Consider the following 25408-nt stretch of genomic DNA (forward strand, 5'->3'; position numbering starts at 1 on the left):
GGTGGAGTTATGGTGTGGGGATATTTTCTTAGCACACTTTGGGCCCCTTAGTACCAATTGAGCATCATTTAAATGCCAGGGCCTACCTGAGTATTGTTGCTGACCATGTCCATCCCTTTATGACTACAGTGTACCCATCTTCTGATGGCTCCTTCCAGCAGGATAATGCACCATGTTTAAACAGTTTGGAACAGTAGATTCGCATCATGGATGTGCAGCTGACAAATCTGCAGCAACTGCGTGATGCTATCATGTCAATATTGACCAAAATCTCTAAAGGAATGTTTCCAAGACCTTGTTGAATCTATACTACAAAGAATTTAAGGCAGTTCTGAAGACAAAAGGGGGCCCAACCCAGTACTAGCAAGGTGTACCTAATAAAGTGGCCTGTGTATAGTTGCAATTTAAAGTATGTTTAATGATTTATTAGGTCAGCTGTGATTTACGTGTTTTCATCATGTATCCTTTGGTGCCGTTGCTTAGAAAGGGTCTTTGAATGAAACTGCAACTATTTGTTACTTCATTTGCCACAGAAATTCCAATCCACATGACCTCCAGCAGCCAGAATTTGTATGGGCTGGGCTGGGATCATATCTTTTTTTCTGAATGCATATTGACTTGCATAATTAGGATGGAAGGGCCCCAGGGAATGAGTACAGCTTTTTTCCAGAAAGATAGGGCACAAAATGTTTAGCTTTTAGAATCATGGACCTGTGAATAAGTGTTCTCAGAATTTCAGGCTGACAGTGCTCATTGGATTTTGTATAGATGGGACAGCCTGCAGACCAGTCTTTCAGAACCTTTTTAACCTAAAGGAACCCTTGAAATAATTTTCAGGTTTCAGGGAACCCTTGCTAAAAATAATTTATCAGGGGCCAGTGAGAAGAAGGCCCCTTAAAGTAATGGTCAGAATGCCACTCTTGCAAACCGCTTAGAAGATCTTTGGTGTCATGCTGCTGGCTTTGTCAGGTGGCGTTGCACATAAACACAAGCAGGCACCATCAGATAGATAAGTCAATCACCAGTAGCTCAAGGAACCCCTAGCAACCTCTGGAGGAACCCTAGTTGACAATGGCTGCTGTAGGTAGACAATGGCAATAAGGGCCTATGCACAGGGGAGGGCTGCTGGACAATTGACTAGGGGGTACCAATAAAATATGTTGTGCTGGTGACCCTGATCGGAGATATTTTACAATTTCAGGCCTCAATCGGTGTGGAACCCAGTGATAGTTGATGGGCACTATATAGCTACCTGCTCTCTATTCAGACGCTTGAATACAGTGTACCAATTTGTTGAAATACCAATTTCTTATTCGGCTCTGAGATTTCATGAAACCAAATGATCCACAAAGATACCTAAAATGTGAAAAGAAAATGCCACAACTACCCAGGATCTTTTGCAGGATCCACCTTTTACCATGTCAAATTATTGGGGCACCATGGCACACTTTACATTTTCCTTTTCTTTTTTTTTGCATTTTCTTTGACAGAATTCTGTCTCTACAAATAAAAGCCACTTGATTGGTTGAAAGGTTCCTCGTTTCTGCCTACCCTGGTAGCCTAACTTCCATATATCTTTCCATTCCTAATTTTTTAGTTAGATTGGAGTCAGTTTTAATCAAATTCACCTCTGTTTCATTGTAACCTACAGCAAATGTACTTGATAACAGAAACAAATATTCAGCAATTTTATGAAACAGTGAAAAGGTGAGCGCTCTATGGAAATCAACAGAAAAGTTCACAATATATTTCACATATTTGTGGAGCCTCTAGCAAAATCCAATTTTTGTGTACTGCAAGCGAGCAGAAGCCAAGCTTTCAAAGTGGTTTAATCAAATCCAGTACTAACAGGAATCACATGCCTTTTGTGTTCTATATCTTAAATCTCCTAACAGCATTAGCAGTGTTTGCCGATGATAGCAAGGTGGAGTAAGCTGTAATGCTTTATTTTCCTGGACTGGCTGAGAACAGCAGTGTGAGCCAGGTTACGTTGGAAATATATATTTGCTTACTTTATGAAAAGGTATCATTGCAAGGAATATACTAACATTCATTAAATACCTGGCTCTGTGGGATGAGAAAAAATTAAAGCCACAGTAAACTTTTCTTTAAATTTTTCTTGGCATACTTGGGTACAGACAAATGCAGAGACTTTCACAATAACTCTTTGAACAGTAGGATGATTTCATAGCTTGTCATTCAAGTACTTAGGACAGGAGGTTACACCCTTCCTTGCACTGTGAGGATTATCAGAAATCAGGGGAATAGCAGAGATCAGGTAAGCAGAAATAAATCTTCTAGCCATAATCACAGAAACAATGTGCGGTGTACACAATGTTGGGTTATATAGCCGACTCCTTAAAGCTGAACTCCAGAGATTATTTGTATTTGCAGGCCATACAAGATGCAGGAAAGAAATTTGCACAATTTCCTCAACATGGACAGTGCTGACAGGGGAATCCATCCTGCTGAGCAATTTTCTGCTCGTGGCAGGCTGCAGGGGCGGGCGGAGGAATCCGTCCCCTTCGGGAGAAAACAATGATTATCGCGAGTGGGTATAGCAGCTGCCAGCAATAATTGCAAGAGAATCTGGCAGGCTGACTGTACCCAAGTTGCTTGATCGATCAACTTGGTACATTCTGCCTGCCCATTAACAGTTCGAATCTTGGCATGTTCCTGCTGAACTAGCTGAGATTGGAACCATGTATGGCTGGCCGGCCTTACATTGGTTCAGCTTTGCCTAATGTATGGCAGGCTATAGGCGGTGCAAATTTCTTTCCAGCAATTACGGGTTGCGGGTGGGGGGAATCCATCCCCCCGGGAGAAGACAATGATTATTGCTAGCAGCTATAGCAGCTGCTAACAATAACCACAAGTGAACCCAGCAGACTGGTTGTACCCAAGTTGATCAACTTGGTACATTTAGCCTGCCCACACACAGTTTGAATCTCGCACGGTTCCTGCTGGGGGGGCGTTAAATGCACTACAGAAGTAATCGGATAGATCTATGGCCTCCCCGATTGCTTTTTTTAAGACAGCTGAGAGTTGTCATCTGAAAAAAATCAATACCAAGCTTGTGTCTTCAGCTGTAGGCGTGGGCTTGCTTTAAGCTCTTGACTACCAGGGTGTCTATAAATGTACCTTGGTAGACAAGGAATTAAAGATTAAGCCCAGCCAAAAAAAATCCCTTTCCAACTCCCCTGTCTCCCACTAATCTTTATCTTTTTTTTTTTTTTTTTATAAAACTAAAACACCAATTTCTTACCTAAAAACATGTTCATATAATAGCCCGTGTCCCAAATCTTCTTTCCTATGATATGTAGTGTGGAAGGGCACTTCTGTGCTGGTCATCCCATTGGCTGACAAAAGGGTCTATCAAAGGCTTCTTACAGGGACTTGTAGTTTATACAGCAGTAGCATCAGGACGCAAAGGGTGGCAAACGGCGGCAGTATGTGATTACTGATCTCTATTATGGAAGGAGGCATAGAATATGGTCACATGGCCACAGATTCAGAAAAGCAAATGAGGGTCTTGGAATGTTCATATTTAATAATATTAATATACAGGATTTATATAGCGCCAATACTTTGTGCAACACTTTACAAAATAGAGAGAGACAGAAATATTACAATGCAAGAGGATTAGGAGAGTCTAGCTTGTGGAACCTTACAATCTAAAAGGCAGGGGCAAGTGGTAAAGGAAGGTAATAACTGTAAGGGATGAGCTGATGGTAGTAGTGCAGTTTGTAGGCGTAGGTAGGACAGGGTTCCCTGAAGAGATGAGTTTTCAGGGGCTGACTAAAGCAGACAGAATAATAGATAGCTGGACAGATTGTGGTTGAGAGTTCAAGAAGATGGGGGAGGCTCTGGAGAAGTCCTAAAGGACAATATGAGAGGAAGTGATACAGGAACCTAGAAAGCATGAGGAGGTCTTGGGAGAAGCAGAGAGGAAGGTTTGGTAATATTTCAATTTTAGGGAGTTGCAGGGAGTTGCAGTAGTCGGAGTGTCATTTAAGAATTAAGAATACTGGAAATGGTGAGGAGGTCAGTGAGCCAAGATTTAGGCAGTGATTGGATGTGGGGCCCCAAGTAGAGGTTAGAGTCGAGGATTAAACCTAATAATTATACTTATATGTATCACTGTCCCCGTAGGGCCTGCTGTAAGATGACATTTTGGGCCTCTTCTGATTACCAGCACACAGTCACTTAAGGTACAGTTCATAAATCCCTCCTTACTCCCGATGGCTCATCACACAATAAACAGTCCAGAGGATTAGTGTTTATTTTGGAACCTTTGATGGGAGAAGGGAATAGTGGGACACTTCAACTGTAACTATTCACAATGGATAAGGACAACTCTCACTTTGCCTCACCGGGTTGTTTGTGGAAGCAGCTGCACTGCTTAATCCATACTGCTACATGTATGGAAAGGGTTAAGTCTCTGTGCTCTTTTCTCTCCAGCAATAGACTTGATGAATCTACATTATCTTCAGGACACTCACTAGCATCCCCTTTACTGACACCCGTCCACTGACTAGCTTCAGGGATGGCCCCACTCAGGTCAGGCCCCTTGACACAGATCTGTACTCTTTGGCTTTGAAGAAGAGGGTCCTCCCTCGAAACGCGTTAGCCAGACATATGCGGATACCAGCACATCATCCATTGCCGTAGGAATGTTCTGGCTGTTTTGGAGGCGATTGCTTCTATTGTCTTTACATGTGTGCAACTGCCAAATTTTTGTGAGTACAATGTATGTTGCTTTTTTGGATTTTATTAAACCTTTTTAGTAGTAATGCACGAGGTCGGTGCGCCCTTCTCTTGTTGTTGTCTCTCACTGTACTGCAGAATCAGATCCTCCAGTGTCTCCCCTTTCAGTCAGCTTCCCTGGACCTCTGGGTTCAGCTCCTCACTTGCACTCTCTACACCCTCAGGTCGACCACCTGAGGCCTTCATCTGTCAGGTTTTCTCACACTGTCCAATGTGCCTCCCTATTGGACCAGTATGAAACACTCTGCAGACCGAAGGAGTTGCATCTGAGCACAATGAGCAGACCTCACTAACAGATCCTGCTCTCTGGTAAGCAGAGGACAATATAGATTTACCTGCAGTCCTTCTGGTAAGCAGACAGGACTCAAAACTATACTTTCTCTCTAGCACCTACCTAGGAGGGTGCTACATCTAATATTTCATATACTGTATGTCTAAGCAACAGTGATCACTATAAAATTTAACCAAGCCAATCAACTTTTACCCCAAAAATGATTGGATGATCCTCTCTTCATAAATGTAAAAATGTCCAGAGTCATAATAATAGTTTGCCAAGCCAGCTGGAGTCAGACAGATGGGGGTGACGATCACCTTATGTTTTTGGGTACCTTAATATTTTCTTAGAAACTAAAAGTCCTACAAAAAATAAAATATTTATTTGCACATAATTTAAAACCAAACTCCAGCCAAAAAGCTAAATGCATATTTAATATATTGCAGCTGGTTTACCAGCCAAAAGGGATTTATATTTTTGTCCATGCAATCCTGACAGTTTTATACAGCCTTGCCAAACTGTAGTGCCAGGCTGGTGACCTGACTTTTCTCTGGTGCAGTCAAAGTGCAACACCCCTACAGAAAGCCTCACGTGAAAACAATATAGTAGTAAGAGGTTTCTCACAGCCAAAACTCAGATTCAAGCTTTAGAAGTCTGAATGTAACTGAAGATACAGGTAGCATAAGAGAGAGCAAGTCACAGGCTTCAGGATTCTACTGTGAACATCCTGGCAGCATACAGTAGTTGCAGTGTTTGCTCTGTAGCTTTGGATTGCCTTAACTGATTGCCTAGAATTGCTTTATGAAAGAAGAGTACATCAATATTGTCTTTTGGTAAGAGATAAAATGCATCGCAGCACAAAATACAAAATTATTTTCTTCTATAAATTCTAAAATCACTTTAATCTAACTTGCAATTGAAAAAGCTCCTTGTGGGATAATTCATGCCAAAATTCATGTGTTTTATATACGTTGTTTTGTGCATTTCAGAGGATTCTATGTGAATGGAGTTGAAGAGCAAAATGAGGATAAACACTCCTAAAATGCAGGCAGGCTCAGAAAGGCCAGTGTCGATTGACTTTGACAGAAAAAGGCAGCATGCTTTTGATATCAGTTTAAGACTCTTCTGCAATCATTCAGAATTCATTACAGTGCATTTAACATCCAACTGACCTTCTTCTAGCTGCTTTTGCATTTTAATAAAAGCCCCTTTCACACGGGGTGGAATCCACTTTGCTCAGCAGGGGACCTGCCTGCTGATCCTCTGCTGAGCAGAGCAGATCGGGCGGATGACAGGTCCGTGTCCACTCAGAGCAGACACGGACACAGCCCACTCTGCTCTATGGACGCTCTAGGGGAAAATGGACAGCTGTCTGTTTACACCTGACTGCCCTCTGATTGACACAGGTCCTTATACTTTTTGCACCCCCAGGCCAATTGGCTTGCATAGCCATCTAGAATGTTTTTGCTTTCTTTTCCAATATCTTTAAGTGAACCTGTACCCAGACTATGCACATTAACGTACTTACATGTTCTGAGCAAACAGTAAAAGCACTTCAAAACAAGTCTTCATTCACCTCTGTTACTATATGAGTTGTTGAGAAATTCACCTTCAAAGACAACGACACAGACACTGAAATTGTAGGTATTATCCTAATTCTTGCTATAGAAGCATATTCTGGACAGCATTGTTCTGCTGCTATGTTCCTTAAAGTTTAACTATTTACTCTTTGAGTTTTGAATAGATTGGAGTGGGATTGGAACACCTGTCAGGTTTTTATTGCTGTCTGTGCCCCAGTCGGGAAGATTCACCCTTGAAGTGAACGAAAATCCCAAGTTTTGGGTTGTTGTCACCAGATTAGGAAGAGAGGGAAAACACTAAAAGTTCTGGTGACCCTTGTGATTCCTGCTTTGGAAGGATTTCCTCTAACTTTCTGTTTTGGCTAAAGGACAGGAAGTGAAGGAAATCGTCCCAATTTGTCACAGATGGTAAAAAACTGATACGGGTTATACCCCTGTCCGTACTCTAAGTTTGCCTTTAGTTCTATTTAATGGTGTGTGTAAACCCTAACAATGAAGTTCTCTCATTTGCTCCGTTTGATATTTTAAATACTCTATTCGAAACATTTTGTTATATTTGTTTGATAAGAAAAAATTAATAACAATAACGGTTGATCTTGTCAAAAATTCAGAGCTGTCCTGTGTTCTCAGCACACTTCCGGTATTAACACAGAGAGCCCTCTTAGCTCTTATCCTGGACCAGGGCCGCTGATAGGGGGGACCATGAGCCCTCTTGTAGGGGGCTCAAGCACACAGGGGGGCCCACACAGAGAGGGGGATTAGTGATGGACAACAAATACAGAAATCTTCCTCCAGCACCTGAATCTGATCTGTCCCTCTCCCTGCTATCAGCTTTTATCTGCTGAGAAAGAGACAGTTGTCCCTCACTCCCCCTCCCTGTGTGGGCCCCCTTCCCAGCACTGGCTCTAATGTTATTTCTGCTCAGGAGTTTATTTGTAACTTTGTTTCTCTCTCTCTCTGTCTCTCTGATCACTGAGCTCCAACTGCCCATCCTGTATATTTTTCTCATCTCATCTTTATTTTTATTTAACATAGTTTTTTTTTTTTTTAGATTTAGCAGGAATTATGTAAGGTATGTTATATTTGTGTCTGATAATAGTGATTTTGTTGTAATTATAGCTAAATATATCTTTAATATTTTCTTGGGGGGGGGGGGGGCCTGCCAGGTAGTCTGTACGATTTCTAACAGCAGCTCTGTCCTGTACTACAGTACAATTTGCTGTTATGATGTAGAGATATAAAAGTGAGAGTGGTTGAATAGTTTAATAAAAGATACTGCCTACAAGAGAGCTGAGTGCATTTCTTGTAGATATAGGCGGTGACACTAGGTGACACTTTTGTACTTGTAGGGTCTTCAAAAGAATAAAACATGTGCAGATTTATATGTAATACCCAGGGCTGTGTTGCATATATTATTTTTTTTATTTTTTTTATTTTGTGTTTAACATGCACAATGTGAGTCAAAATACCTACATGCAGCCTCCACTGGGATGCATGTGACAGGTCGACAATGCATGAACACAATGGCCCAATAAGATCTTAAGTATTTGTGCACATTGGTATTTCAATAATTATATAATTTGCTGTAGTTAAAACAATGTCTAATTATATGCAAAAATGATGTGATATATATATAAATACTGAACCCAATATTATATCTTTATCTAATATTTACTATTATCTCCTCATTGGATCCTTGGTTGGTTCTGAAGAACTTCAATGAGAAAAACGTCAACCTAAGGGGATTTATTGCTATGTGATGTTATGTGATATTGTTATGTGATATGTATATGGTGTATATCCTTGTCAAAAATACATATAGTATGCAACAATACATGTTGTTGACTAAGTGGAGATATTGCTAACTAAATTTTAATGGTTTTTAGGATCAAGGAGATCCATATTTTTTATTGATAATAATAAAGCAATATAAAACATGACCATTATCTCATTTTTACCAGTAAAGTCCACATGAACCTTGTGCAGTTACATACAGTGGGTATAGAACTCCCCCTTTAAAATAATCACATTTTGTTGCTTTGCAGCCACAGTTTTGGTTTTATCCAGTTGTATATACATCTTTAACTTTGCACATCTCGACTTTGCAATATTTGCCCACTATTCTTTGCAGAACTGCTCACGTTCAGTTAAATTTAACGGTGACTGGTTTTGAACTGCAGTCTTCAAGTCATTCCACAGATTTAGGCCAAGCAAGGACATTCACCTTTCTCTCCTTCAACCACTGTGTGGTAATTATTGCTGTGTGCTTTGGGTTACTGTCGTGTTGGAAGGTAAACCTTCTTCCCATTGACAACTTTCTGGCAGAGGGCAGCAGATTTATTTACCCCATCCATTTTTATTCCCCCATCCATTTTTCTTTTATTCTGACAAGTGCTCCAGTCCCTACTGCAGAGAAACACCCTAAAAACAGGATATTACCACCTCAATGCTTTACTGTAGGAATGGTGTTATTTGGATGGTGAGCTATATTGGATTTCCTCCAGAAATATTGTTTGGTGTTGAAGCCAAAATTGTGATATTGTTGTCACATGCACACAATGACCACTCTTTGTCATAAATTCCTGCAGCTGCTTCATAGTTGCTGTAGGCCTCTTGGTAACCTCTCTGACCAGTTTCCTCTCGGTTCTTTCATCCAGTTTGGAGCCACATTCTGATCCAGGGAGGGTCTTTTGTTGTACCAAATACCATCCACTTCTTAATAATAGACGTAATTATGTTTCTAGGGATTCAAAAAGCCATTGAAATGTTATTGTATCCATCTCCTGATGTGTGCCTGTCCACAACTTTATCTCAAAGATAGTTCCTTGCCACCCATAGTTGATTGGTTGCTTCAGTTGCCCTATCAGGGACTGAAATGCTCCAGGAAAGCTATTTTCATGCTGAGCTAATCAGAATGACCATAGCTGATCACAGTTGAAGATCAAATGAATTTGTATACCATTGAGAAGGTGATTAGCTACACCTGATTGAGCTTACAAGTCATTTTGAGGAGGAGTGATCGTTTTTCCAACTCAGTGATTCTGTTTTTGAAGTTTTTATTTTTTTGGCATGTTGGTGTTATATCTTTCACTTGGATGTTATAAATTGCATTAAATACAGCTGGATAAAAAAAAAAAAAACTGTGTCTGTCTTCATTTCAGGCTGCAAAGCAACAAAAGGTGATTATTTTCTATACCCACTGTAGATGCAATTGTTGGGTGTTGTACAGTGGTGGTGGCCTTTATCTAGGAATGCATGAACACAATTAGCAGACAAGTGTCCTCTCATAACTACATAGATGGCAAGTGCACAGAATTTGCCAGAACAATCCCACATCTAGGTGCTCCATCCTGATGAGGCTACATCCTTAGATCACAGCAACAGCTTCATTTGTGGGGTGGTTGCAGAGCAGCCCCATTAACCACTTTATCCCCGGAGGATTCGGCTTCTCAATGACCAGGCCCTAATTTGCTATTCGGCACTGTGTTACTTTAATGGACAATTGCGCGGTCGTGCGACGCTGTATCTTAATGAAATTGACAATTGAGCTTTCTTTTGGTGGTATTTGATCACCTGTGCGATTTTTATTTTTTGCGCTATAAACAAAAAAATAGCGACAATTTTGAAAAAATTACAATATTTTTCACATTCTTTTATATGAAATTGTGAAACAAAAAATGTAGGCCAATTTGTTTTCTGCTACATATTTTTGGTAAAAAAAAACAATCGCAATAAGCGTATTTTGATTGGTTTGTGCAAAAGTTATTGCGTTTACTAACTACGGGAAAGATTTATGTCATTTTTATTGTTTTTTTTTTTTTTTTTTTACTAGTAATGGCGGCGATCTGCGATTTTTTTTGTGGGACTGCAACATTGCAGCGGACAGATCGGACCCCTAACTGACATTTTTGACACTTTTGGGGGTACCAGTGACATTACTTCAGTAATCAGTGCTAAAAATATGCACTGTTACTGTAAAAATTACACTGGCAGGGAAGGGGTTAACATTACTGGTGATCAGTGGGTTCAATGTGTCTCTAGGGGCGTGACTCTAACTGTCAGGGGGCATGGCTTGTGAAGTAATCACAGAGACATGCGGATCCTGTATAGCAGGATCACATAGCCTCTGTGATCACTTCAGGGAGAATAACAGACAGCTGTGTTTACATCAGCCGTCTGTCCTTCTCTCTCAGCTGCAGGAGATCACGAGTGGCCGGCGGCCATCGGAGCCGCCGGTCACATGCACTGGCTCCCCAGCAAACGAACGGGGATGAGAGCGCGGCGGCGCGCTTGCCCCCTAGAGTCTCCTGAGCGAGCGACATAGTATAGCGTCGCTTTGCCCAGGAGTGGCTGCCTGCCGAAGTAAAACTGCGGTGGGCGGAGCTAAAGTGGTTAACTTGAGTGGGTCACATCTGGTGGGTTGTTGCACCCTCCCGAAAGTGACAGGGGATATAATTCCTGCACATTCGCTGCCTCTGCAGCCAAAGGGGGTAGCGTTTGGGGGTCAGTAAAATTACAGCTCCAAAGCAGGGCTTTACTGTCCCTCAACTGCTAGTGTGAACAAGCCCTGAAATCAAATCATGTCCTCAGGTGACCTTTATGCAATTAGGCCTGTGGAGCAGAGCGGTAGCATTGGAGTGCTGAAAACACCAGTCTGGTATCTCTTCCCCGTCCCCAAAATGCCTCAGCCAGCAGTGTCTGCTGTTAGCCCAAAGACAACCAGAACAGGAAACTGTCTGTGATTGCCTTTTCATTAGCAGAAGCTGCATATTAAATGTGCTAGAAAACTGGATATTTAACTTTCCGAAAAATCCTTTTCTCTTAAGTTCATTGACGGATGCAGTTCTCTGATCCATATCAGTCGGATTATACTGCCCCCTACAGGAGTAGGACACCAGGCATAAAAAAAGTTCTGGCTACGCCTATGGGCAGTCCCGGAGGGTACACCCTCTCTCTTACTGCATAGGATGTCAGTTTTGTATCACAGCAGTGTCGGAAAGTAACACCAATCCAACTCAAAATAGAGGGGCGGGTACTGCGTCCATCAATGAACTTAGGAGAAAAGGATTTTACGGTAAGTCAAAAATCCAGTTTTCGCTATCGTTCATTGATGGACGCAGTTCTCTGTGATCCATATCAGTAGGGACCTCCCAAAGCAGTGCCATAAAATGAGGGGTGGAAACAGCAGAAAATAACATAAAAATATCACTTCCATGCCAGGACCAAATACCCCAGCAAGGAACTAGGTCCTTACTCCTGACTAGGCAGAATAAAACTGACATCCTATGCAGGAAGAGAGAGGATGTACCCTCCGGGACTGCCCATAGGCGTAGCCAGAACTTTTTTCTGCCTAGTGTCCTACTCCTGTAGGGGGCAGTATTACCCTACTGATATGGATCAGAGAGAACTGCGTCCATCAATGAACGATAGAGAAATGTTAAAGTTTAATACAAGGATTTCTGAAGATCTAGTTAAAATGTAGACCTACCAAACGGACATAAGTTAATCTTTTGTACATTTTTTGATATTTCTTTAGTCTGAAAATCTGTGAATCACAATCAAACACACATCGAAAAAAAAATTTGGCTATGGGAACCCATTAAATATGGTTGCTTGATTTACTTTCAGTACAATGGATAACTTCTATAAAACGGTAGCAGCAAAAATGTTTATTTTTAGTAAACAGAGAAAAGGGACGGCAAAGCAACAAACCACATTGTTATAATCATCAACCCCAAACAAGCCTGCAGATATAGACTGCTCTTTTCATTGCCTGGCGAGCATGAATGACAAGAAGCAAAACAGTTCACTGCAAAAACTATTATCTCCTTGTTTTATCAACATAGAAAGCACCATTCAGCTTGACAGGCGCAAACCCCACTAGTCAGATTACATAAAAGAGCCACTAAGACCAGACAATTCCAGTTATGGAATTATGAAAACTTAATATGTTCATAATAAAGCAGCAGGGATTTACTGAGCCATTCAGAAATAGCATCAGGTCCCTATCTAGTGCAAATCTGCTTGTCTCTCATTTAGCAACGATTTACTATGGTACAGTAAATCACCCCCCTGCCACCTACACAGTTTTGCAGACATCTGCACTCAATTTATGAAAACGGAAAGGGAAGGAAAGGCAGAAAGAGAGAGAGAAGGAAAGGAAAGAAAGAAAGGCTCATTGACGTGGGCTATACTAACGGACTATTGTTGGTTCGGTACATGTTAGTACCCCCGCCTCCCTATAATAGGATGCTGTGACGCTGTGTTGTACCTGCCTGAAGCCAGTCATATACTGTATATAGGCTGTAATCAACGCATCCCCCTCTATGCATATACCCCCAATAAATTACTCTATCTGATTTGCCTGAATGAGGAGGCGGCTGAAATTGGACATATGAAGTGTTGCCACCAGAGTGTTGATCAGTGGATCCTGTGGACTTTTGGACGTAGCATTGAACGCCCCACCACTCGGCTATAATGGATTATCACCCTGTATAGTATATAAAGTGGCTTCCCGACATTGATTAAGGTGCTGGATACCTACCCACATATACATATGAGAACAGATATGCATTTTGGCTGTTATATATGAGTTTTAAGTCATTGATGTTTTTGCCTCGCGTTTTGCCGTAGTCTGCCATCTCCTGAGTCATTGAACAAGGAAATACTGGTCTGTCATGGTCTCTCTGGCCCTGAGGAAGCCTTGAGCGAAACGCGTCGGCTTGCTGGGGACCTACATTGAATGCATTCCATCCGAGACCTACTCTCCATCCTACACAGGCTTTTTTTTTTTTTTTTTCCCCTTTTGGGATATATTTCTACCTTAATGACTCTTACTAAATGTTTTTATACACAATTTTTTCTATGTGCGTTGTCTTTGTCAACATGAGCGTGACCGCCCATGTTTTTTATGTGTAAATCTAATAAAATGTAAATGGTTTTATATATTGGTTTTGGTTTGATCCTTCCCCTCCCACTGGCCCGCAAAGCCCTACTTTCTTCTGTCCTTTTATTTTGTATAACAATTAGGGGTAAGGGCCCTACTACACGGTGCTTTTTTTAGAGAAATGAAAAGGAAAGGAAGAAACAGAAAGAGAAGGAATGGAAAGGAAAGGAAGAAACAGAGAGAGAAAGCAAGGAAAGGAAGAAACAGAAAGAGAATGAAAGGAAAGGAAGAAACAGAGAGAGAAGGAAAGGAAGAAACAGAGAGAGAAGGAAAGGAAAGGAAGAAACAGAGGGAGAAGGAAAGGAAAGGAAGAAACAGAGAGAGAAGGAAAGGAAAGGAAGAAACAGAAAGAGAATGAAAGGAAAGGAAGAAACAGAGAGAGAAGGAAAGGAAGAAACAGAGAGAGAAGGAAAGGAAAGGAAGAAACAGAGGGAGAAGGAAAGGAAAGGAAGAAACAGAGAGAGAATGAAAGGAAAGGAAGAAACAGAAAGGAAAGGAAAGGAAAAAGGAAGAAACAAAAAGGGAAGGAAAGAAAGAAACTGAGAGAGAGAGAGAAGGAAAGGAAAAAAGAGAGAGAGAGAGAGAAGGAAAGGAAAGGAAAAGAGAGAGAAGGAAAGGAAAGGAAAGGAAGAGAGAGAGAAGGAAAGGAAGAAAGAGAGAAGGAAAGGAAAGGAAGAAAGAGAGAGCGAGGGGGAAAGGAAGGAAGAAAGAGAGGGAGAAGGAAAGAAAATGAAGGAAAACGAGAGAGAGAGAGAGAGAGAGAGAGAAGGAAAGGAAAGAAAGGAAAGGAAAGGAAGGGAAGAAAGAGAGAGAGGAAAAAAAGGAAATGAAATGAAATGAAAAGAAGGAAGGGAGGAAGGAAGGAAGGAAGAGAGAGAGGAGGAAAGGAAGGTAGAAAGAGATAGAAGGAAAGCAAAGAAAGGAAGAAAGAGAGAGAAGGAAAGGAAGGAAGGAAGAAAGAGAGAGAGAAGGAAAGGAAGGAAGGAAGGAAGGAAGGAAGGAAGGAAGGAAGGAAGGAAGGAAGGAAGGAAGGAAGGAAGGAAGGAAGGAAGAGAGAAGGAAAGGAAGGAAGAAAGAGAGAGAAAAGGAAAGGAAAACAAGGCAGGAAGAAATAGAGAGAGAGAAGGAAAGGAAAGGAAGGAAGGAAGAAAGAGAGAGAGAAGGATAGAAAAGGAAAGAAAATGAAAGGAAGAGAAGGAAAGGAAAGGAAGGAAGGAAGAGAGAGAGAAGGAAAGGAAAGGAAAGGAAAGGAAAGGAAAGGAAAGGAAAGGAAAGGAAAGGAAAGGAAAGGAAAGGAGAAAGAGAGAGAGAGAGAGAAGGAAAGGAAATGAAAAGGAAGAAAAAGACAGAGAAGGAAATGAAAGGAAGGAAGGAAGAGAGGGGAGGAAAGGAAGGAAGAAAGAGAGAGAGAAGGAAAGGAAAGGAAGGGAGAAAGAGAGAGAGAGAAGGAAAGGAAGGGAGAAAGAGAGAGAGAAGGAAAGGAAAGGAAGGGAGAAAGAGAGAGAGAAGGAAAGGAAAGAAAGGAAAAATAAGAGAGAAAGAGAGCAAGTGAAAGAGAGAGAGAGAAAGGAAGGAAAGAAATAAAGAAAGGAAGGCAAGAAATAAAGAAAGGTAGGAAAGAAGAATAGAAGGAAGGAAGGAAGGAAGGAAGGAAGGAAGGAAGGAAGGAAGGAAGGAAGGAAGGAAGGAAGGAAGGAAGGAAGGAAGGAAGGAAAGAATTATTATCTGGTAAGTGGCTCAGTAGGATTTAGCGTACTTACTGTACATATAGATTTCCCCCGTTCAGCAGTGTGGCTGGAAGAATCTTCTCTGTTGGCTATCGATTTCTGACAGCCTGAACCTGCGGCTTTCAGAATACCCAAACAGTGCCTACATCAAAACTAGATTGAAAATTCATCTTTTGTTGAGCTAGATAGTTCCAACAGGGCTCAAATTTTAATCAATACACCAGCAATTGGCCAAAATTCGAACCATTTATCTATTTACTCTCTCTTGTTTCTCTCTTAAGTGTTGTTAAGCTAGCATATTAATGGCTGTGGGAATAAAGAGTTTTCACTCATATTTTAGAAGGAGCTGTTAAAGCGGAGTTCCACCCACTGCCCAGGTGATTACGTCACTAGGCGATTTGCAAGGGCTCCTGGGATAGCGTCATATATCCCAGGAGTCCTTGTGAATCGCCTAATGATGAAATCTCACATTATTTCCAGACCAGAAATGACGCACACGGGAGGACCGGAATGTCATGATTGACAGGTTGCTATAGCAACAGGGCGGGAACTTACGCCAACACTGCCATTGCTATGGCAACGTGTCAGGAGGAAGGAGCGCCGCGATGTGACATTATTGCGCAGGCGTGAGAATGGTAGGTGCATACTGGGTAGCCAGCTGCACCTAACCGCAGAAATACGTAGATACTAGAGGGCTTCAGATGCCCACAGCATAGGTGTGCGCAGCCTTTTGCATTAGGGTGTGCACTCCAAAGCTTAAAAACACTGAAGCATAATAAACTGCGTTTCCTATGCTTCAGTTTGGGAATGAACACAGCGAGTGAGTGCTTTCATTGTGTTCATTTAGAAAAGGAAGGGGCCAGTATATTACATAATAACTAGCCCTTTACCCTGCTCTCCATACTGAAACATGCCCCGCAGCAGCCAAGGGGAGAGGAGAGAAGAGGAAGGAAGCCAGCAGCACTACAAGGGGGAGGGGCAACACGGGGGGATGCCCAGGCAATAGGTGGAGTCGGCGCCACATAGAGTGATTAGGGTGTGCCCAGGCACACCTGGCACACCCCCTGCGCACGCCTATGGCCCACAGTGGACATGGACCCTGCAAGCTTCCGAGATCAAGGTAGTTGTTCTTTATTTAAACTGCAACAAAAAGGAATACACTATAGACACCAGCTAAATGTGGCATATAAAGTTGATCAAATTACAGCAGAGTTGAAAAAAAAAATTGGATTTGGGGACTGGAACTCCGCTTTAAGTGCAACCACTGTGTAGCATCACAAAGTGAGGAATAAAGCCTGGGTACATTATGAGCAAATATGGCTGCTTACATGTTAAGAATTAAAAATGATACATTGAAACTAGGATTGTAAAACTTCAACACATATTGATAAGATTATTCAATTTTTTTTTAAATACTACATGCAGTTTAAATAAAGATTATATATCTATAAAAAAAAATAGCTCCCATAGTGTATATGAGTCCTTATGACAAAAACTGCAAAACTAAAAAAAATAAATGAGTTATACAATAGTCATAAGCCCATGAACCTTCAAAAGGATTGTCCTTTAGAAAAATGCTAGTTGCCAGACAGTTATGCTGATCAAAAGACTTCAGTACTTTCTGAGTCACTGACCCAGAACAGCTGTGCCCATCAGGAGCTTTCACCTATTATTTGTAACTGAAGAACTGGATCCAACTCATTAATGGACTACATTTGGAGAAGATCATGATAACAAGTGTTTTATATCCTTGACAAATGAAATCAGATTTTAGAAGCATTTTTATTTATTTTTTTGCATTGTTGCCCATTTCAGTTTTAGTAGAATTTTAATATTAAACCCAAAACTAAAAATATAATACTTTATATTGCAGCTTATTAATCATTATATGTGGTGGCTGCATTCATTTTCTTTTTTTAGGCATTTTTTAGGCATGTGTTTTCACCTGGCAATCTGACAGTAACACACCTTCTATATTAGAGTGCCCCCACTCTGGATGAAGGAGCAACAAAGACAGCATTGTCAGTCTGAGGGGAGAGGAGTGTTACATGTACAGTACCAGCAAATTTAAAGATGGACTCCAGCTAACAATTTACAAACAGTTACAGCAAGTTGTTTTTTGTTTTTCTTTCAGGATAAAGGTTTTACATAAATGTTGATAATTTTAAGCACCCCTGTCAGTAGTAAATAGTTTATCTCCCTTTAACTGCTACATCTGCAGAACAGCCTATTCTGTTGCAAAACAACAGACTAGACGCCCGTACACACACGATAAGAAAATCTGAAGGGAAAATTCGTCCGACGACCGATCTGCCGATTTTCAGATTGTTAGTATGGTGCTTTCAACAGCCGACTCCGACTTTTCGGCTGACAAAATCCTGATGTGCAGGCTATAAAATGTTTGTCGTCCGTCAACAAAACGTCCGATTTTCGTCTCATTAGTACAGATTTAGACGGAAAAAAATCTTAAGAGCAAGACTAGGCATGCTCAGAGATGAAAGAACACATACAAAACAATCCAACACATGACATCACTTCTGAAGTAGAATTCTGTCGTACGGGAAAATTCGTATGAAAATAACCTCTTCACTTTCCACTAGCATGCCACAAAAAACGGATGACAGATCGTTCGATAATCTGATCGTGTGTATGGGGCTTTACTGACTGGCTCCCCTGGTGAAATTAAAGAAAAGAAAGCCTTTTTATTCTATTTGGATTACTATTCTCTTTTTGACATATTTCATCCTTATTGTTCATTAACTGGATATGTTTTCTGATATTAGGAATGTTACTATCATATGTATGTCTAATTGTAAAAAAAATAATTTCTACATTAACCACCTCCTGCCCGCTGTATAGACAAATGACGGCGGCAGGGTGGCTCTCTTGTTCTGGAATTACGTCATACGACATTGTAACACTCGTGCCGCGATCGGCAGCGCATTGTGCCCCTGGGACATGGCGCAACCCCGATCTCGGTAAAGAGCTGATGACGAGGCTCTTTACCCATGTGATAAGCTATGTCCAATCACAGCTGATCACATGTAAACAAGGAAATGCTGCTTATCAGCTTTCCTTTCCTCACACTGACAGTGTGTATGTAAGGAGAGGAGAGCTGATCAACGACATTTTCACACAGGGGAGACCTGCACAGATAATCAAAGCCCTGATTATCAGTACAGCCCCAACAGTGCCCAGCAGTGATGCCAATCAGTGCCCAGCAGTAATGCAAGTCAGTGCTGCCTTTCAGTGCCCATCAGTACCGCCCATCAGTGCCATCAATCAGGGCCCATCAGTGCCACCTATCAGTGCCCATAACTGCTGCCTATCATTGCCCATGAGTGCCACCTATCAGTGCCCACTGCCACCTATTAGTGCCCATCATTGCCATCTATCAGTGCCCATCAGTGCCCATAAGTGCCGCCTATCAGTGCCACCTATTAGTGCCCATAAGTGCCAATTATCAGTGCCACCTATTAATGCTGCCTATCAGTGGTGCCTATCAGTGCCCATCAGTGATGCATATTAGTGCCTCCTTATCAGTGCCACCTCATCAGTGCCATCTCATCGGTGCCCATTAGTGCGGCCTCATCAGTGCCCATCAGTGCAGCAGAAAAAATAATTATTTACATAATTTTTTTTTTTTTTTAATTTTCGGTCTTTTTTTTAGCAAAAAATAAAAGAGCCAGTGGTGATTTAATACCACCAAATGGAAGCTCTATCTGTCTCAAAAAGATGATACAAATTTGTTTGGGTACAGTGTTGTACGACTGCGCAATTGTCATTCAGTCATGTCATTGCACAAGTGCCACAGCGCTGAAAGCAGAAAATGGGCCTGGGCAGGAAGGGGGTGAACGTGCCCAATATACAAGTTGTTAAACAAAGAATATAAAAAATAAATAAAAAAATAAAAATGAAAACGAATGCAGCCATCACATCTAAGAATTGGTAAGCTGGAATATAATAAATGTATGCTTTTGGGTTTAATACCGATTTAGGTTTTTACAACCATTTGTGTATCAATTCCATATTTGTTTTGTAGCCCTGGAGGGCAGGACCGGGACAAGGGGTGGACAGGAGGGGGCGGTTGCCCTGCGTGCAATGGTTTATTGCAGGGATGGGGGGAGCGCCTTGACCCTAAACCTAAGGGAAGGTTGCGGGGGGGGGGGGCAGTTTGGCATCCTTGCCCTGGGCACTGGATGACCTTGTCCCGGCACTGCTGGAGAGGGTGGACACCTTTGACCCCTCAAAACGTGTTTGGCTCACTTGTTGTATGTACGCCAATAGTAAATGTTTTTGAACTCCCAACACATTGGTGCGGCGCTCTTTTTGTATTTTCAGAAGGTAGAGGCTGAGACACATTTTCAGAAGGAGATGAGCAATGTATGTTCAGTGCAGGTTTCTATAGACAAAAGCAATTTTCAGTTTTCTGTTACTGATCTCCATTCTGCATGTGTATATAGCAGGTACTGCATATTTGTAGGTGGAAATGTCACTTCTAGGTGGGTGTTGGTGTGCTGTATCTCTTATATGCCTTTTCCCTCTCCTTGCTGACTGATCATTTTACTCCAGTGTTCGGGTACAGACCAAGGGGGCTATTTCTCAATGCAGCTTTCTCCCTGAGGGTTGGAAGGTTAAATAAAAAAAAAATTATAATGGCTGATTTTCCACTGCTGATTATTTAGCCATGGCAGCATGAATTAAAAAAAAAAAGGAAATGTGATTTCTACATTGCTTGGGATTTTACTAAAACATTCCTTTTAAATATTAGTTTCATTTAGATCCACTCCTAACAACTCTTGCTTATATGCTTATCTAGCCCCCTTATCATTTATTAGCACAAGCATTAGCTACAGCTTAAAAAAATCATCCCATCAGCAACTTAGACCACACTCTGCGACACTGAGTAAAGTTTTTCTTTTTATAAATCATTTTCTCCCGGGTGCCTTGTACACGTGGCACAATGCAATGTCTACAGGCTTTGGATTCATTCACATTTTAGCAATATAAAAATGCTGCGTCTTAGCATGCCTAATGTGTATTCCACTGCGTTTTGCTTTATTCTACTTCAGTTAGCATTTGGGACATTTTTAAAGCACATTCTGACATACGAATAATACAATCAAACACAAAAAAAAACAGCAAAACACACTGAAAACTGGCACCAAAACACAAAGCTATTCTAATGTCAAATCAATCCAGAATAAAGAGACTGTTACTGAAATAAAAGGGAACATAAAGGAGTTCCCTTTTAAAAAAAGTAAATACCTTGACTGCTGCCTGCCTTGCCAAACTCTGTTGCAATGCAGAGAACGTGTTCCCCTTTAGAGCCCATTCACACTAGCATGACTTGTGAGGCGACTTGTGTAGCCCCAGGTCACTTGACATAACAAAAGCAATGTTAATCAATCAGTGCCGTCTTAATTGGCACTACTGAAGTCGCTCCGACTTCAGAAAAGGGTCCTGTACTACTTTGAGGCGACCTGTGATCCGACTGTCCCATATACTTCAATGGGAGTCGCCTCCTTATCTTAATTAAAGCGACTTGTTATAAGACTTTCCAGGAAGAAGAAAGAGATTAGCCAGGCATTCCCCACAGACAAAGTCGCCTGTCTCTTCAAAGTAGTGCACAAGTCTCTTTCAAGTCTCTTCCAAGTCTCTAAGCAAGTCTCTAAACAAGTCTCTTCAAGTCACGGGGCGACTTTCTGGTCGTGGTAGTGTGAACCGGCTCTTAATGTCTTTAGAAACTGACACTTCCAGGAGTGTCAGATTGCCAGCCCCCATCTGCACTTGTGCAGGATGCAGCAATGGTGTAGGGCTTGGCAGGAGGAACCCCAGATTGCTATGGAAGCAGGGCCAGATTTAAAAGGGGGCAAGCCCAGGGCCCCCCTGACAGAAGGGGCACCCCTCTATAAAAAAAAATGATATAAAACAATATTAAAAAATTATATATAAAGTATTACAAAATAAATAATAATAAAATTACATAAACTTTATAATAAAAAAACATACTTTATTTTATTAAATTGTATCTTGGGGAGTTATATTTTGCCGGCCATCATCTGGGAAATTCTGGACTGGCATTTTGTATGGTTTTTCAAAAATGAATTTTGGTGGCTCAAGCAAACCACACATAGAGCGCTATGACTGCGTGTGTGGGCATGTGTGACCTCACAATGACGATGTGTCATGCATTTTAAAAATGTATGACTGTCATTGATAATGAAAGCCAACTCTGTGTATAGAGGTATCCCGAACCTGAAGTGCCCTGAGCCCCCCAAGGTCTAAACCCGGCTCTGTATGGAAGACCAGCAGACCAAAACTCCCCGACGTGTCAGTTTCTGAAGGGACTTCAGAGGACAACTTCTCTGCATCACAACCATGTTCCGTGACACGGACAGTAGGAGAAGTGAGTACTTACTATCTTCCTTATAGAAGGAAACTTTAGCAAGTTCGTCATGAATTCATGGGTACTATCATTTTAGCAAGAGTGCGGGAAGGTTTGTATTACCAAAACTAGGTAACAGATTAAATTAGAACTCCAGCCACAACGTCGCTTCTGCAGGACACACAGCTCATCAAACACTTCTGGGCTCGTCCCCCTTCAGTCTACATATGTTTCTATTGATGGTCTAACCCAGCCTTTCTTAATGTTTTTTCCCCAGAGTAACCCTTGAAATAGATTTCAGATGTTGGGGAATTTTGGGAAACTAATTTATTTGGGGTCAGTTGCAAAATGTCCCCTTTACAGTGGTGATAGGAATGCCCCCCTTACAGCTAGAAAGATCTGCAAGGGCCCGGCACTATGTAAGCACCATGAAACGAGAGGCCAATCAGCCACAGCTCATGGAACCCTAAAAACCTCTGGCAGAACCCTGTTTGAGAATGGCTGGTCTTGTCACTTTTGGGTTATTCTATCTAACACTTTGGCAGTAGCTCCTCCACCATTGCACCTTTTCTATCATCATGTAGAGGTGTTGGTTGTTGTGCACACCATTATTTATTCCCTTTATTATGTGGTAGTAAAGAAAATCTCTTTGCATAGATTTCCCAGCATGCTGACCATTTCTGCCATACAGTATATGACTATGATGTATAATTATGACATCATGCACTTTAGAGACTCATTCCTACTCATTACATGAATACTATCCTTCTCATACTTTGGGAGGCCTTAATATCATATTGGGTATGATGCATACATTTTATATAATGTAAAGGTGTTCTTTAGGTAGTTCTGAGATTTTCTGTTATACTATATGTGTTGTTCCACCCTTTGATGACAATTAAAACTTTTACATGGGCTAAAAATGGTCTTTCACAGAGATTTAATTGTATCATCTTATATTGTTTTATGTATAGGCATCGACTGTGGGAATTTTTTCTTATTCTATTTTTTTTATTTATTACAAATTATTATGACAATTCAAAGGCCTTTACAAAGTACCACATCCTCCGACATACAATACAAAATGAATACATAAGCTCACACATGATGTTTACTTGACATTGCCATGTAAGCATACCTCAGTCCCAGCTTTTTAAAGAGGAAGTAAAGTCTGGAAAAAATGCTTTCCTTTTTGTTTACCTGCAAAGTAAACGTGTAATGTGCTAGTATGCAATCCATACTAGCACATTATGTGACACTTTCCTGCAAATGAAGCCCGCGTTGTCCCCGCTTCACCCATCTTCCTTCTGGGTCTGCGGACTCAGGCTGTGCTACTGGCCAGAGCCGAGAGACAAGCAAAAATCCGGAATATTGCTGCACTCCTTGGTAACTTTATTGAAGCATTAAAATCACATCACAGGTATAACAGAAACATAAAAGGTAACGCGTTTCATGCTAAAGTCAGCCCTTACTCAAAACCTCACCGGAGCCGCGTGATGTCACTCCCCGGTCACGGCACAGGGCTCTGAAGAAACAGCACGGGTGGCCGTTCCTTCAGAGCGCATGTGCTGATGATGTCATCAGCTGCATGCAATGTAAATTATCTCCTAAACTTGCTCCATTTAGGAGATATTTACATTGCCTATATGTAAGCCTTATTCAGGGGCAGACTGGTAACTTCTGGCCAGGGGGCAAGTACAAACCAGAGGCCCATCGGCCCCCCTCCCACTTGCTGGTCTCCTCCTGACCCCATTCCAGGCTGGAGCTCGGCTCTAGGTACTCTCTACTCACCGGCTGAATCTGGGTTCCCGACCTGGCCAGCAGGGGGCTGTTGGGGGGAACTGGAACAGCTTGGTTAAGGCTGGAGGAGAGTCCCCAGTGGGGCATGGAACCAGCCTCTGCTCAGACACAGTTTACACCATCCATGCTGGGGGGGAGGGAGCTGTGCTCTGTCCTTGTCTTTAACCCCCACTCAGTAGGTCAGCAGCAGCAGCTATTTTTTACTTCTCTTCACCAGAAAACTTTAGGCATGTCTGGCAGAAGTGGTGCAGCCTTTTTAAAGGGCATCAGAGTGGCCTGGGTGGCAATTGCCCCCTTGCCCAGTCCTCCCCTGGCTTTATTATAGGCTTACCTATAGGTACAAACATTACAGGGGGGTTTACAACCACTTTAAGATAGGAACGAGAGACATCTATTAGCAAAATGATGTAGCATAGGACACACCCCCTGCCACACCCCCTTTAAGGAGAATTATGCAAAAAAAAGTATAAGTCGAACCCACAAGTGTTTTTTTTTTTTTACCACTACTATTCTTTTATATTTGCTTTTAGATATACAAATGCAACAATTTAGAAACCGGACGGTTTAGTACTATACAACAGTTCTTGATAGATAAATAGTGCAATTTATATACAGGTGTATGCATCAGACCAAGGAAAGAGGGACAGAGGGACTTTTTTTTCGGAATCAGGGACAGTCCCTCGAAATCAGGGACAGTTGGGAACTATAATGTATGCCATGATACATGTAGGTAAGTATGTGGGGTAAGGCGCTGCTCTATAAGGTGTTGTGATGAATCAATAAATATGCATTTTTTTCAATATAAAAAAATGTACATGATATCTATTACTATAAATATTATCCCAAGGTGAACATAAAGTGACCATGCCATGATATATGTTATAGTTCAGTAGAAACTCACACCCTGGAGGTAAGGTGAGAAGAAGAGGGTCCCCTAATTGGAGAGTGTAGGTGAAAGGAAAGAACGGTGGGCTTTTTCAATAACATGGCTAATAGTAGCAGTACAGTAGTTCAGCTGAAAATGACTCACAAAGGCAAGCCATGATATTTTTTATCTCAGGGCAATTTACGTCCACTGCTAAGTGCTGAAAGTCACGTTGGCGAAAACCGGTGATAGATGTTGAAGTTGCAGCCTCTGTATCTCATCTGTATGATTCATAACAATGCAGTAACTCATAATAACCATTTACAAATCACCGAACAGGCAACTGTATACTAGAACCTGGTTGCCCTGGGATACAGCACTTTCCCCATCATCATTGCACCATACAGCATATGCTAACTAACAATAGATGTAGTTACTTCAGTAAAGTAATCCCAGCACGCCATGCTCTTTATTAACTTCACTTTGACCCACTGTACAGATTTTTCTCTGCCATCTAAGGAATAATACAACAAACACAAGCCGTGACACTTCATTAGTGAGACGGGGGATGTACAACTGTCACTTCAGCATTAAGTTTAATGGTGAGCTGTCTTTTCAGCACAGCCTGTCCAATGCCACCCCCAGCAGTTAAACACATCGGTAAGAGTACTCACAGAGGTTTCTTTACGAAGCAAGTGGCTGCGCAGAAGAGGGGGATCCGAGGCTGTGTAGTTAACGATTAGAAATTCATGCAGCGAGGCAATGACAGGCCCAGGGGACAGCTTGCTGGAGCGATAGTATTCATGCTTGTACAAGCTGACTTGTCATTTATGAAACACAAGCTCTGCCTTCTGCCAATCAGGCAGCTCCCTACAACTTGTCCAACTGGCTGCAGAGACGGAAAGGGCAGCGAGAGAACAACAGAGATATTCTACACGTCCTTAATCTGCTCATCTAAGCCTGTAACCTCTTAGTGGCAGGTAGCTAGCGTGCAGCTTCATTGTGGGAGGACAAACAGGTGATTTATTTGTTAAAAGGAACTTGTCAGGATGGCAATTACC

General features: G+C 41.7%; 1 protein-coding gene across 1 annotated transcript in view; it reads right to left on the reverse strand.

Moving 5' to 3' along the window:
• PDE4D (phosphodiesterase 4D) overlaps window positions 1-25145 on the reverse strand; it is a gene marked incomplete at its 5' end in the record, with an annotated part of 2078604 nt that extends 2053459 nt beyond the window's left edge. The window contains one exon of the mRNA XM_082255262.1: window positions 25022-25145. The remainder of the gene's footprint in view (window positions 1-25021) is intronic.
• Window positions 25146-25408: the final 263 nt, after the last annotated feature.

This window comes from Pelophylax lessonae, assembly GCF_965119305.1.
Source record: "Pelophylax lessonae genome assembly, chromosome: 1".
Taxonomy (NCBI): Eukaryota; Metazoa; Chordata; class Amphibia; order Anura; family Ranidae; genus Pelophylax; species Pelophylax lessonae.